The 14273-nt window shown below is 42.7% G+C and overlaps 1 protein-coding gene across 1 annotated transcript in view; it reads left to right on the top strand.

Moving 5' to 3' along the window:
* The window catches only part of ABCC5 (ATP binding cassette subfamily C member 5), a 528771-nt gene that overhangs the window by 435838 nt on the left and 78660 nt on the right, over positions 1–14273 (top strand). The gene's annotated exons all lie outside the window — the stretch shown is intronic.

Genomic DNA, 14273 nt, shown 5'->3' with positions numbered 1-14273 from the left:
GCGCCTCTTCCGTTTCCGGAAGAAACCGGGGGAAGGGACGGTGTCCCGCAGAGGACAAAAGGCCTCCGAACACAAACGCAGCCGGTTGAGGCGAAGGGGTGGCTTCGAATGCGGTCTGTCATTCGCATGCGCCTTTCGCAGGGACTGGGTCGTCAGAGGTGAATGAAGACGCGCTTAATGCTGGATGGGACTTTAAGCAAGAAACGCGGTCTAAAATAACTAGCTAAAGCAGTGTTTTTCAAACTTGGCAACTATATGTATATGTAAAATTTGTATTAAAGAAATGTTTAAAAGGATAAAAACAATATAAATGTTGCAAATGTTCTCTTTCAAAGAGAAAAGGAAGTAATAAGTGCAAAAAGGTGCAAAGAAAGAAATGGAAAAGAGGAAGAAAAGAAAAGGTTAAAAAGAAGGGGCTTCCGGTGTTCTTAACAGCATGTTACATTTATATTTTACCCTCTCTCTCTAAGGGTACAGTAGAATTTCCTTCTTTCCGTAATCTGCCCTCTCTAATTATCAAACCCACAAATCACAAGTTCGGGTTTTTTTCCAGCAAAAAGTCCATAAGGGGTCAAACTCGGCAACTTTAAGAGGTGTGGACTTCAACTCCCAGAATTCCTCAGCCAACCACACCTCTTAAAGTTGCCAAGATTGAAAAACACTGATCTAAAGCTATCCAAAATAGCTGAGTCAAGCAAACGCCTCTTGAAAAGAGGGCACAGCATATTTAGAGATGACCAGCTTGGCATAGGCTCCATTCAAAAATTTGGTACGAGAAGGCAATTAATTGTATGGCATTAAATAAGTTGCAGTAGGCTTAGTTTCCCGCCCCAACTTCTAGTCTAAAAGGGTTAAATTTAGTAACTGCTTTTGTCCAACAAGGTGTTCCTTTGCTGACAAAGCATTGTTTTTTCCCAAGCAGATGGTCCCCTGTACTGATATAATCTAGTCCTCCCTTGGCTGTTTTTAATAAGCTCGGGGCCACTTTATTTCCCCATGAACATCTGGTGCCTGATGCTGCATCTGTTTCTCCAGAAAGTCTAGCTGAGCTGTTTTATTTCAACTTGCTAGGCAGGAGGAAAACTTACTTCTTCCATTTTGCCTTTGCAAATACATAGGTTGGAAAATCTTTGCCAAACACCCTCCAAACAGATCAGTTCCCCTGGAACATAAAACTGGTGTAAACTGGTGTTGACTTTAGCAAAAGCAGTCTCCTCTGAGTCTACTATAGATCCATTTGTTTTGAGAGTGTTAAAATACATATGTCCCACTCCTGGTTGGATGTAAATGTGTATTCCATATGTCTTTTGATAAACCACTAGTCTGCCAATCAATTGTGGTAGGCTTACTCAGCTCTAGCGGCAATGTCAGCGATGGTTACCTCTACTGTACACATATTTTTACCTTCCCACAATGGCCCAGAGCATCTTTAAATTAGGGCATTGTGGGTAATCAAATGGTTAGCTTTGTGAGTTGCAATCTGAAAAAAAAAGGTGCCGAGAAGTAGCTTTGCCACTGCAGGTGTTGTACGATAATTGTCCATGGATCTAAGATGCTGATACTGCCCACACAACCATCAGACAGCAGTTAAATTTTTGTTTCAGCTATGCTTTCTGCCCACAGGTATCTGGTCTGAACTATGTTGACATCACGTGTCGTGACATCATCAACCCAGTGACATCATGATGTACATTATATCACTCTTTTCACAAAAACACGTGTCTTTGCCTTGGTGCAAACTATCAACTGATAACACAGGCCAATCTTGGCTCTATGGGGATTTGACATAGCCCTTGAAGATGCTGAGTGTGTTCTGTACTATAGCTGTTCCTCTCTAGATACAGGCTACACTCACATGACGCACCAGTCCCACCGCTCCCTTAATTGGCAACTGAGCCCCACACTACTCCCCTTCCTATTATGCACAGCTCTTTAATTAACTTTGAGGCATGTTGTGTGTTCTCTAAATATGAAATGGCAGCCACCTGGGAATTCCTGCAGCTGGGGCAAGTTTTGCTGGAGGTTACAGATCCTGGTTTCAAACCCCACTCCCCCGTGGTTGTTTTGAGTTCAGACAACAAGGCACAAGATTTAGTTAAATGACCCCACAGTATGGGAGTGACAATGCATCATCGTTAACCAGGTTGTTTACTGTGCTGTGAAAAGGCCCAACAAGCAAGATGTTCTGTGATCTAGGACAGCGATTAGCCTCGGGCAGCATTCTTCACCCTTAATAGGTGTAATTGTTTTGGGTAAAAAGCTCCTGCCCCAGCTGTTTCCCAGGTGTTTTGGGAGAGCAGCTTCTTGAATTCCCAGCCAGCAATGAAAAGACAGACCAGTGTCTCTGCAAGGGAATGAACTTAATCAAGAACATCCCACAGCTTCATAAAAGGTAAAGTCTCCTTCAGGTCAAACACGGCTCCTGGTGACTTCATGGAGACATCTGTGCAGGTTTTTCAACAACAGTGATTTACTATGGCCTTCTTCTGGAATGTTTTTTTACTTCTCTGTTTAGCCAACAGCTCTGAGTTTCCCCAACAAGGTCAGCCAGACATTTTATACTTGCCTCTTTATTCAGACCAAGACCATTCCCCACATGTTCTCCATCCATCCATCCCTGAACTTTCAGAGAACCAGACTGGAGTGAAATGTCCCATCCTCATGGCTGATCCTTCTCCTGCTTCATGAGTCATGAAGCCTTTGATAGGATCCATATCTGCAAATACAGGCATCCAGTACAAGCCCAGATAACGCCCCATGCATCATAATGTCATCACACAAATTTTATGATTTGAGTCACTTACATAATGCTATCAGTCTCACACCCATATCTGGAGACGTACTTTTCTTCCTGCTTCTGAAATCTTTTTTCCTCACCCTTTCGCTTTCTGGTTTCCCCCAAATCTTTGTCTGTCCATATTTTGGTGTCTTAGGAACGAGGGCCAATGGCAGCCAGACATATGTAGTAGGCAGATCAGGGTGAGGAAATGAATGGGGACAGAAGCCATCCATGGCAACAGGAAGCTCAGAACTACAGTACTGCTTATAGGAAGAGTCATTCCTTTACCAAAAGATACTTGGTTATTTTGCTCCACAGCTTCAACCATCCCAGCAGATCTTTCATCAGTTTCATGAAACTGTCCCAGCAGATCTTTTGTAGGCAGAAGTGTTAGGATCTGGACAGGGCAACACCAGCTAGACTTAAACCAGCTGTTGGGAGCCCAAGCAGTTAAACATGGTTCATTCACGTAACACCAGTACTATGGGAGCTGCACTGGCTGCCAGTCAACTTCCAGGTGCAAGTCAAGGGGTTGGTTGACACCTTTTAGCTTTACATGGTACAGGGTCTGGATATCATATAGGACAGGGTTCCTCAATCAAGCAAAGCTGGCTGGGGAATTCTGGGAGTTGAAGTCCGCACAGCTTAGAGTTGCCAAGGTTGAGGAACCCTGATATAGGAGAGCACTTTCTCCAGCTTGGAGAATATTATAGAATCCATCCCGTAATATCAGGGAGAAGGGGCTTCTTAAAGGACCCTCCCCCAAGGGCATGTCATCTACAGGAACCGCAGTGTCGAACCTTCTCGGTAGTAGCCATCCTTTTACAGTAACAGCCTCCACCCAGATATTTGGACCTCTTTCGTTTGCTTCCAAAGAGCTGTAAAAACATGGTTCTTTGGGGCAGCCTTTGGAGACAGATAACCATTATTTTATGCCAAGGCAATGCATCTGGTTGTCAGTGTTTATACGTTTTTTGGTTTAATCTTAAAAACCAAAGCAGTTCTATAAATCGTATAGAACTGCTGTTCTATAAGCCACTTAGAGGCTGCTGGAATTGAGCAGCACAGAAACCAGAGTAAATAAATACATTCCACTGGGCACATCAGTGAGTGAAAGTCCCATGAAGTCCTGAGTTTGGCATAGAGATTAATCTTGCTGGCCTTGAATTTCATTCTGTGCTGTTTCCTTGGAAGCAAATCTGGCGAGATGAAGGGGACCGACACCAAGCAAATAGAAAGTTCTCTTCAAGCCAGAGAGCCCTCACTGCTTCTTTAACCCAGGCGTGTGTCCAGGTAGTCCAGCTTCCAACCAGGACTCCCCTTAGAGAATTTGGCTCACTTGCACATTGCACTAAGCCAAACTCTCCTAGCATGTCTAAACACTACAACCATCACTCATGAGCAGAAATGTTTCACCATTTGTATCAATCCAACAAATTATCATCTAATTATTGCGACCATAATTTGTGGGTCATCTGATCCAACAGGATGAGGTAAAACATTAAGAATTATTAACAAATTGACTGTACTATAGTTTCTTACCAGTGTGGCTTTCTCATAAGCAATTCCCTGGCTAGCCACAAGTTGGAGCTACAGCACTGTCTAGTCCAAAGTTTGATTATTTATTTATTTACTATCCCGCCTTTATTATTTTTATAAATAACTCAAGGCGGTGAACATACCTAATGCTCCTTCCTCCTCCTGTTTTCCCCACAACAACCCTGTGAGGTGAGCTGGGCTGAGAGAGAATGACTGGCCCAAGGTCACCCAGCCGGCTTTCCTGCCTAAGGTGGGACTAGAACTCACAGACTCCTGGTTTTTAGCCCATTGCCTTAACCACAATTTTATAATAAATTAATTAAAATCCAAAGCAAGGGGAGGATGGCTGATTAGGTATGTTCACTGCCTTGAGTTATTTATAAAAATAATGAAGGCGGGATTATAAATACATACATACATACATACATACATGTAGGGGTTAGAAGGGACCTGGGAAACCATCAAGTCTAACCTTCTGCCCAGTGCAGGAACCCACTTCTAGAACATCCTCCAATAAATTGCTCTCCAGCCTCTGCTTAAACACCTCCAATAAATGAGGTTCTAATACCTCCCAAAATTTCAACTAGCACAATCCCCAATGTTGGCTAGAGATAGTGCTGAAGTCCAATGCATAAGAACACCAGCTGGAAGGAGCTTAATTGCAGAATTGTGCTAAACAATGTTCCAGATTTCCAGCTCCAAAAACGGGAATATGCTGCTATATATTAGATGCTTGTTCCACTGAAACCTTACTAATGTCCATGCATCCCACCGTTTTCAGTTTCCTACCACTGTAGATAGGTGATGGCCTTCAACCACTTCCTTCAGGGCAAATGTCTATCCTAGTTTGCCCCAGAAGCATATCAACCCGGGCGAGGAAGATGTACAGTATTGCTTTAGCTGCATCTTTAGATTGGATACAGGACTGGAGTGGCGGCAGCAAAGTTCACATTTCTCGTTGTGTAAAGGACAGATTGGTACAACTGTAGTGTGGAAATGAGCCATGAAGGATGATTCCTACTTTAATTCGTCAGAATCCAAATTAAAATATTTCAGACAGATGGCTGGTAAGCCTTTGTGTACACGCAGCTAGCGAAGAAGATCCTACCCCTTCCACTGTCAAACTGCTTTTTGGAAGTCTTTTTCCTGACAATCGGTCAGAATTTGGCTTGCCGTAACTTGTCTGCAGCTCCATGTTCTACACAAGGGCTTGATCTCCTCTATGAGATTTCTTTTCATGTCTTTGCGGGTCATACCTGAAAGCTGTGGATTACTCATGCCTAGGTAAAAAGTTGGCACTGGGTGGGCCACTGGGCATCCCCAGCCACCCTCTTCTCAATTTTTCACAAATGAACGTCACCAAGCGTTCTAGAGCAACCTTCCCCAACCTGATGCCCTCCAGATGTGTTTGATTTCTACCCGCTTAATCCCTAGCCAACATGCCCACTGCCCCTAGGAGTAGGAACACAATGCTAACACTTCTCTGCTTGTCCAAGCCTGATGGGACAGGCATTAGCCTTGATGTGGCCAGTTTTGCGGGTGTGGCCCTTTCCTTGTATTGGGATTGAAAAAAAAACAAAAACAGCCCCTGTAATTCCCTTCTTGTCCTGATTTAAGCAAAACACCATGCTGAGACAAGAAATTAGTCTCTAGTGTTTATTAACTGCTCTAGTAGACAGAAAATCCTGCCAAACTGAAGGAGCGTGGGAAAACTCAGACAGATCAACCCAAAACTCAAGGCGGGTCTGTGCTGGGTCTCTTTGAATGACAGCTCAAAGCCTCTAAACTACGCATGCGTTTCCCCCCTGGATAGGGCCCCCCTCCTGCTCACCATCCGTACTCATGACACTTCTAGTCGATGCTTATTGTTCAGAAATGCTGCCAGCTTTGGGTAATTTTATAATTAACCCCCTGACAATAGATATTTACCTGGATGGAAATTGTCTCATTCTTATGCAGCCTGTGCTATTTAACCAGAGGAGGTTTCACTGGCGCCTTCTCTGGGTTACACTAGGGCAATATGAAGAAAGGGAAGTCTCTAGAGTTTAGGTCAAAAACTATGGACACCTCAGTGACTTGCAGAATCACAGAGTGGTTGACTGCATCAGTTGGAAGGCACCTTCAAGGTCATCCAACTTCTGCCCAGTGCAGGAATCCACTAAAACATCCCTGAGTGGTAGCCAGCTAGCTCCCATTTGTGCCTCCACAGTGTTCTAACCAGAGCAGCAGACTGTTCCACCACTGAATGTTCTTACTATCAGGAAGTTCCTCCTAATTTTCAGCCTGAATCTCCTTCCTTTTAGTTTCAACCCACTGCATCTTGCCTTGCCCTCAGTTTCAACAGCAAACAGTTCAACCTTCTCTTGCACATGGCAGACTTTTGTTGACATCTTTCCTGTTTCCCTCAATCTTCTCTTCTGCAAGCTAAACATGCCTAGCTCCTTGAACTGTTTCTCACAGGGCTTGGCTTCCAAACCCCAATTTCCTGGAGGCTGTCTTCTGGACTGGCCGCAGCATCTCCATGTCCCTTTAAAAATGCAGTGCCCAAAACTGGATCCAGTTGTGCAAGTGTGATCTACCCAGTGCAAGAGTACAATTGATCTTTTGCTTTCTGTGATCTGGATGTGATCCTTATGCAGCCCAAAATTGCACTGGCCCTCAGATCAGAAGACCAGCCCAATGCAAAAAGGGCCCTCCTTGGTCCTAAGTTAGGTTGCTGAAAAGAAGGAATCTTGGAGGAAAACCAGGAATTAGGCAAAGTTTTAGAAAGGTGTTCCAGTTTAAGGAGGTTTATGCAAAGCAACACACCCCATTTAATGGAACTGCCAAATGAGAAGCTGAGGTGAAATGAAATGGTTTCCGAAGGGAAATTGGGTCTACTTTGTAGCACTAGCTGAGTCATCAAGATGAAGCACAGCTGCCCCACCCACAAGGAGATAATTGATGTGGGAAAGTATTTTTATCACTGTGGGCTAAGTATAAAGTATCTTGATTCTTTGGTCTGATTCACACTTCACATTCAATAATGCTTTGCTGAACCATGGTTACTGAATCAACCACATCTGACTGGGTTTACCAACATGCTAATCCATGGTTCTCCAAATTAATAGTACTACAAATAATAATATCAACAATAATGGATAGTCCCATTGACCCTTGGAGGTTGATATTGACCACTTTGGTCAATATCAACCTCCAAGGGTCAATGGGACTATCCATTATTGTTGTTGTTATTATTTGTAGTACTATTAATTAAAGTAGTATTTATTCAATTATTTTCATATAATAAATGTTTGGGGGTCGATGAACAACCTGAAACGTCATGAAGGGGTCAATGAGATGAAGAGTTTGGGGACCCCTGTGCTAACCCATAAACCATGGTTTATAAATGAAAATTGTTGAGTTCTCACTAAACCCCAAATAAGTACACCATATGATGGCTTTGTTCTTGTCTTTGCATAAGATACACATCCAGAAACAGGCTGCTTTGCATGGTAGAATAAGCAGCAAACTTCCCAACAAGGTTTCAGCCAGGTAAATCTAGGATATATTTGAGAAGCTAGAGCAGGATGTAAGCTAGAAAGTGTACGCCCTGGCTTTCTTCCAGGAGCCCAAGCAGTGAGGACCCTCATGTAAAGTCAGACCCTCAAGGATCCTTCAGAGGGAGTGCTATACCTTCCAGAGTTACCACTAGAGCAGAGAGAAATCAAACGGATTTTGGAAGATAAATATACCATGACTTGGTACGTTGGATGAACTCAGAAAATGGTTAATACAGTAACCAGGTTCAGTGTTACAAGACTGGAAGTTGATATCTATACTTGCCTTATAGCAAGGCATTGTTGGTATGTGTCATGCTCCCCGATCAAATTTTCCCAGAACATCTTATCGTACTCACATCCATTTTGGTGCACTGCGTGTCAACCTGCAAGTCAACCGGCAGGGAGGGGGAGAATGTCTGGAGTGTGAATCATCTTGTCTGGACTATCTTCCAGCACAAGGTCATCCACAGAGAACTGTTACAGCCATCTGCTGGTACGAGGAGGGGTGCATACCTAAGGGGGCAGTGGGGGGGAATTTGACTTTACTGATACTTTTAATTGTAGAAACGAGCAGGAATTTTCATTCGCAGCTTTTTCTCTGTACTGAATGCTTCGCACCATTAAAGTAGATTTCTAAGCAAAAGCTTATAAGTCATAATTAAATGGGTAGTTGAGTGTTCCAGTCATCACAGTACGTCTTATTAATATTTGAATTTGTTTCTTTTCTTTTTTCTTTTTCTTTTTGGCAAAAGGGTAAGGAAGAAGACTTTTGAGCAATATGACGATTTCTTTTTGGAGCTGTTCTGTTGATAACATCATTCAGCAAATTTCTATCCCTCCTTTTCCTTTTTATAATTACATTTTTAATTCTGAAATTGAATTATTAATCACGTTCTATGTACCTAGACTTTTTTCTTCAGTTCATTCATTTAAATTGGTTTTTTAAAAAGGTGTACAAACAGCTTCCATGGCATCTTCTAATTATGAACCTTCTCTGCCTATTTTACCCAAGATGAGATGTATATTTCTAGACACGTTTGAAGGCAGTGACAACACTCTGCTTTTCCTCCCTGAAGATCCACCAAAGGGAGTGCTGAAACTCAAGCTCCAAACCATCTCCATGGGGAAGAAGGCCCTTGGGACATTCTGAAGACATTGTCACCCAACTCACAGAAAGATGAAATTCTAGGAGGTTCCACCCTTCTTTTTAAAGACTTCTTTTTAATGAATGACATCTCTTACTCAGCCTCTGAATTTCCTACTTACATTTATTATGGTGGCCCCTGTTCTTCCTCTCTTCCTGACTAACTTTCAACAATTTCAGTACTCCATCAACAGACCTATTGACTTTCTGTGATGCCACCAAGCTGCTAGACCTCCAATAGGTTGGTTGTGAGACTTTAGGATGGTACTTTATGCCTGGTATGCCAAGATGTCTGAATACGTTATGTAAGCCACCACATCATCACTTCTTATTTGTTTGATTGTTTGGGCTGAGCATGTTATAAGATCACAGCAATCATATTTTATTAAACTGAGTTTAGAGTTTAACACGTTGAGTTGGCCCAGCCCATAAGAATGATCAGATTCTTACTCATTACACTGACATTCTGGCTTTCTCTGCCAGATCTTCAAAAATGTGAAGAGATCCAGGGTTGTTGTGAATATAAAACACTGAGGGAGAATCATGCAACATTTTATCTTCACAACCCTGGATCTCTTCACTTCGACACCAATATGCTAAATCTGTAATTCCTGGTGCTTTCCAGATGCCTTAGGACTTTAGCTGTTTGAGAATTAGAGTAGTTCCCACACATGTAAAGGACTCAGGGTTGGAAAAAGATTATCTATACACAGTCTGTCAATTGTGGATCACTTGATGTGTTCAACTAAAGTTTCCATCATTCCAGATAAGAACTATGGAAGCTGTAATCCAATATATTTAAGAGGGCAACCAGTTTGGGAACGATGAAATCTTTCATATTTTCTTCCCTTGTTCAGTTCCTAAGACTGCTGAGCCAGTTCTCTCTTCCCCTTTCCAAGCAATATACAAAAAGAACTATCCAGACAAAATTCCTGATGTGCTACCACATACAATTCTGTACAAATTGGTATCTCAAATATCTACAAAATATATGGAGTCCCAACAAATGCTCTTAGCAGCGGGGTCAATCTTCTTTTTCCCTTAATTACATATCTGAGCATTTCTAATGACCTTACAGATATGGCTGGAACAAATAGAAATGGCCCTAAACGAAGAGCTTTCATGTTTTGATTGTTTTTTACTGGTTCAGCCCAGTGTGCTCTCTTGCAGAGAACAGGATCAAGAAAGAAACCTCAAGGAAAGCAGATGTTTTAAACAAATGCATGTAACAGCAGAATGTAAAAAAAAAAAAGAGGCCCTCCCAATCAGCTTGTAACTTAAACTGAGAAAGTATGCTTTTCTCTCCCTGGATTACAGCTACACCTTGGGAGCAAAAGACAGTTTCCATGGTTCTTCCTCAAGAGAATGTCCCACAAGCATGCTTAGTGCAGGGACAGAGCACATTTTACCTGTAAACACGTCCAGTTTCCATCCTGGGCTTTCTCCTAAGTTACAAGGCAGAGAAGGACAACATCCGCAAGGTTTATCCCAGTCATGCTAACTCTGTCATCCCACACCTGGTTCCTTTCAGATATGTGAATTCTAGCACTCATCATCTTCATCTAGAAGACTGGCCTGTTGACAGGGGAAAACGGAAGTACAACCGGAGAGCCCAAAATTAGCAAAAGGTTGTGCAAACTATGGTTTTGCAACAGGCGTGAATTGCGTCCTTGCTTACTACTACAACAACAGGAAAACCCCACTGCCGTCATAAGCTGAGCTACAGCACAGTTATCTGGAAGTTCTAGGAAAACAAAGAATGTGACCTCTGTTCTGTTTTTGTGACAATCAAGCCCTACATCTAGAGTACACTCAATACTTACACAGTGGAAGAAGTGTCAGTAAAGGAAAATAGTTGGAGAAGTTCCAGTGGTAAAAAGGGACTCCTGAAGGACTTGTTAAATCAAGGTTTCGTTGTCATAAACCTACTAAAAACATTGGCAGTGTAGGAAATATGGCTCAAATCAGACTTGCTCAGCTCCGTAAGTTATAAGAAGAGCCTTGAGGTTGATTTAGGCCAAGAGTCCATCTCAGTCAGCCTTCTGTAGCCCAGTATGCCCAACCAAGCACATTCAGGATGCTACCAAAATGAAAAGTCAGGGTGTTACCTTTTTTCCTCTGTTGCTCAGTAGCAGCTGGGTTTAAGATCTGCCTTTTGCAGTTCAGGAAGTAATGAACTGCCATTAAGAGAGCAGCCATTAATAGCTCAATCCATCATGGTTTAACAAAGTCCCCTTTAGGAGTAATCTAAATGGATGGCTACCACCATGTTGGATGGAAGGAAATTCCAGTTTAGCCCTTGGTTATCTCTAGAAAGAGGCATGAATGTCCACTGAGCAGAGAAGGTTTTTGTCAATGCCACAGTAAGGGAGTACAGTCCTCCTCCTCCTCCTCCTTCCTCTTTTCAAAGTGAACTGAAGTAACTATACAGTAGTACAGAAGCTTCTGACAATAACTTGCAAAGTGGACCTCGTGTCACAGAGAGGGGGAAGCAGAGAGAAGTTTTTCCAGCTGCCCCTGGCTGAGATGTTCTGGGCTTTGCAAGGGAGAGAAGAGGTGGCAGGGCAGAGAGGGAGAAGAAGTGAATAAGGTGGAGACAAGACAGGCAAAGGAGTGAAAGTAGTAAGGAAAAACTGAACGGCACATGAACAGAGAGAACCCAGAAATGATAAAGTTCTGTATACTAAGCCTCCGAAATCTACAGTTAACAAAACCAAACTCAGCATGTTGTGAGAATGCATCTGTTAGGTCTTCCACTGACCTGGTTAGGCATGTTGCATGAGCTCAGCTAATAATTTTGCAGGATGCACCAGACCATCCTTAGGGTTAACAAGGCCAGATGACACGGCGATTCAAAATTATAGGCAGGGATAACCGGTTGGGATGCTTGCCTTCCAGAATCTAAGAAAGCACTTCAAACTACTTGTGACCCTTGGTTGCAGATAACATGGCCTGGGCATTTTTATTTTCTTTCCTATAATGTAGTATGAACCCTATGAAAGCTTGCAACCAGGGATGTTTGTGGGGAGGGGTGGTGTGGAGTCAAAAATGACAATTGGCAGTCACAACTATATGATTGAAATCCTGCCCTCTTTTACTAGCATTACAAGAAAGGGGTGAGGTTGGCACAGGTGCCAACTTGACCCTTCTGACCTTCTGCTGTAGATGTCCCTGGCTACAATGCAGCAAACAGTATTAATAACCATATGTTTTAAAAAATGAATGCTCATAAAATGAGAACTTTGCTGTTGGCATTCTTCTCTGTTGACTGTAATATCTATCTATCTATCTATCTATCTATCTATCTATCTATCTATCTATCTATCTCATACATACATTCCAACTATTATCTTTATAGATGAGGAACTGTAAACCAACCCAATCTTCAAGTTCTGGGTTCAAGAAATAATGCCAAGGGCAAGATAAGCCAATGTTTCCCTCTCCCCACATTCATTTGTTCAGCATATATTGTATTCTGAAACCCATAATGGAGTGTAGGTGTTGTTCAGAAAGCAAGAAATGTATTGTGGAAACATCACAAGTCCCAACTCTTCCATGAAAGTCCTGGTTGGCCTTGGGAAGCTACCTCTCTGCTGAAGTCCATGTTGTCAGAGCAAGAATTCCTCCTGACAGGGGTGGTTTGTGGGCAAAACAGTGATTGCAAAATAAAAAATTAAGGTTGCAAAACTGCCTAAAGGGCTGACAGAATAAAGGCATTGCGGCAGAAATAACAGTAGAATCATAGTTAAACCGGGAATTTTATTAGGTAAATTTGGGCGTGTCAGCAGGTGAGAGGCCAGGTGTACAGACTTGTATTATGGATCACATCAGAGGGCAGTATCGAAGTATGGAGTCATTAGGAGACAGGGCAGTTTCAAAATGCTGAGTCACAGGCCTATAAAGGGGTAATCTACTGCTACGCATGTTTCTTCTCCCCATGCTGTTCTGATAAGGATGACAATGGGCACCACCAAAGCATAACTTAAATGCATCAATTTGCAGAGAGGTAGCCCTGTTCATCTGTCACAGACTGAGTTCACCTAAGGGAAGCATGTAAGCCAGCAGCAATGTAGTCCTGGATCCCACAGTGGTCAACGGATGCCTTCAGGAAGCCTACCAACATGGATGGAATTCTTCCAAAGTTGCTCCAAGCAGCTGGGATTTAAGATATGCTACCTGTGATGCTGGACATAGCAAACAGGAATCAAGACAAGCTACATATTTGATCCTCTGTGATGTGTCCAGGCCCCTTCTAAGACCAGTTAGATAAGTGGCCATCACAACCTCAGATGGTAGCAAATTCCACAGTTGGGCTATATATTATTTAGCTAAACAGTAGTTTATCAATTCAACTGCTGTTTGTTGGGTTTGCCCAAAGCTAAAAACAAGCAAATCCAATTATGGCTTAGTGTAATGTGTAAACCTAGTTACTATTTTTTTGGCACCAAACAGGTAACAAACTTAACTGTGACCAGGCACCATAACATGCTAAGATTTACTTAACTCTGATTACTGAATTGACTCTATTGCCTGATTTGCACAACACACTGACTTATCTCAACCTATATGGTGTGACATTAAGGGCATTGAACTTGGGATCAGGAAGACCCAGGTTCACGTTTACCCTCAGCTAGGAGAGATTGTGGGGAGGCTGGGAAGGTAATGGCAGGCAGAATAGACCAAAACAGTCCATTAATAGAGGGTGAATCTGCTGGCAGTTTATCTCATAAACAGCAACCCAGAGGAAACCACAAACACCATTTCTGAGAAGCAGTATCTAAACAGAGATAAGGGCACTTGGAATGTCCAAACACTGTAGGAGCTTTTGTCGTGTTCAGACCGGTTTTGGCAAAAGTTAGTAGCAGGTGGGCATAACTGTTCTGTTGAAATCACCCACAATAGCTGCGTTCACACATCACACCAGACTACCGTCTGTTTAAATCCCACAGCTTCATTCACAATAACTTGCTACGCTTCTTTTTTTTTAATCCATTCAATCGTGTCCAATTCCTGGAGACTGCCTGGACAAGTCCCTGCAGTTTTCTTGGCATGTTTTTCATTAGTGGTTGGCCATTGCCTCCTTCTTAGGGCTGAGAGAGAGTGACTGGCCCAAGGTCACCCAGCTGGCTTTGTGCCCAAGGCAGGACTAGAACTTGTAGTCTCCCAGTTTCTAGCCTGATGCTTTAACCACTACTCCAAGCTGGTTCTCTGCTAAGGTATAAATTGTGGTTTATTAAAGACACTGGTTGCATAAAGCCAGAACCAACAA

The sequence above is a fragment of the Candoia aspera genome, chromosome 6 (genome assembly GCF_035149785.1).
Source record: "Candoia aspera isolate rCanAsp1 chromosome 6, rCanAsp1.hap2, whole genome shotgun sequence".
Taxonomy (NCBI): Eukaryota; Metazoa; Chordata; class Lepidosauria; order Squamata; family Boidae; genus Candoia; species Candoia aspera.
Note: the sequence above shows the minus strand (reverse complement) of the source record. Positions and strands in the feature narration are given on the sequence as shown.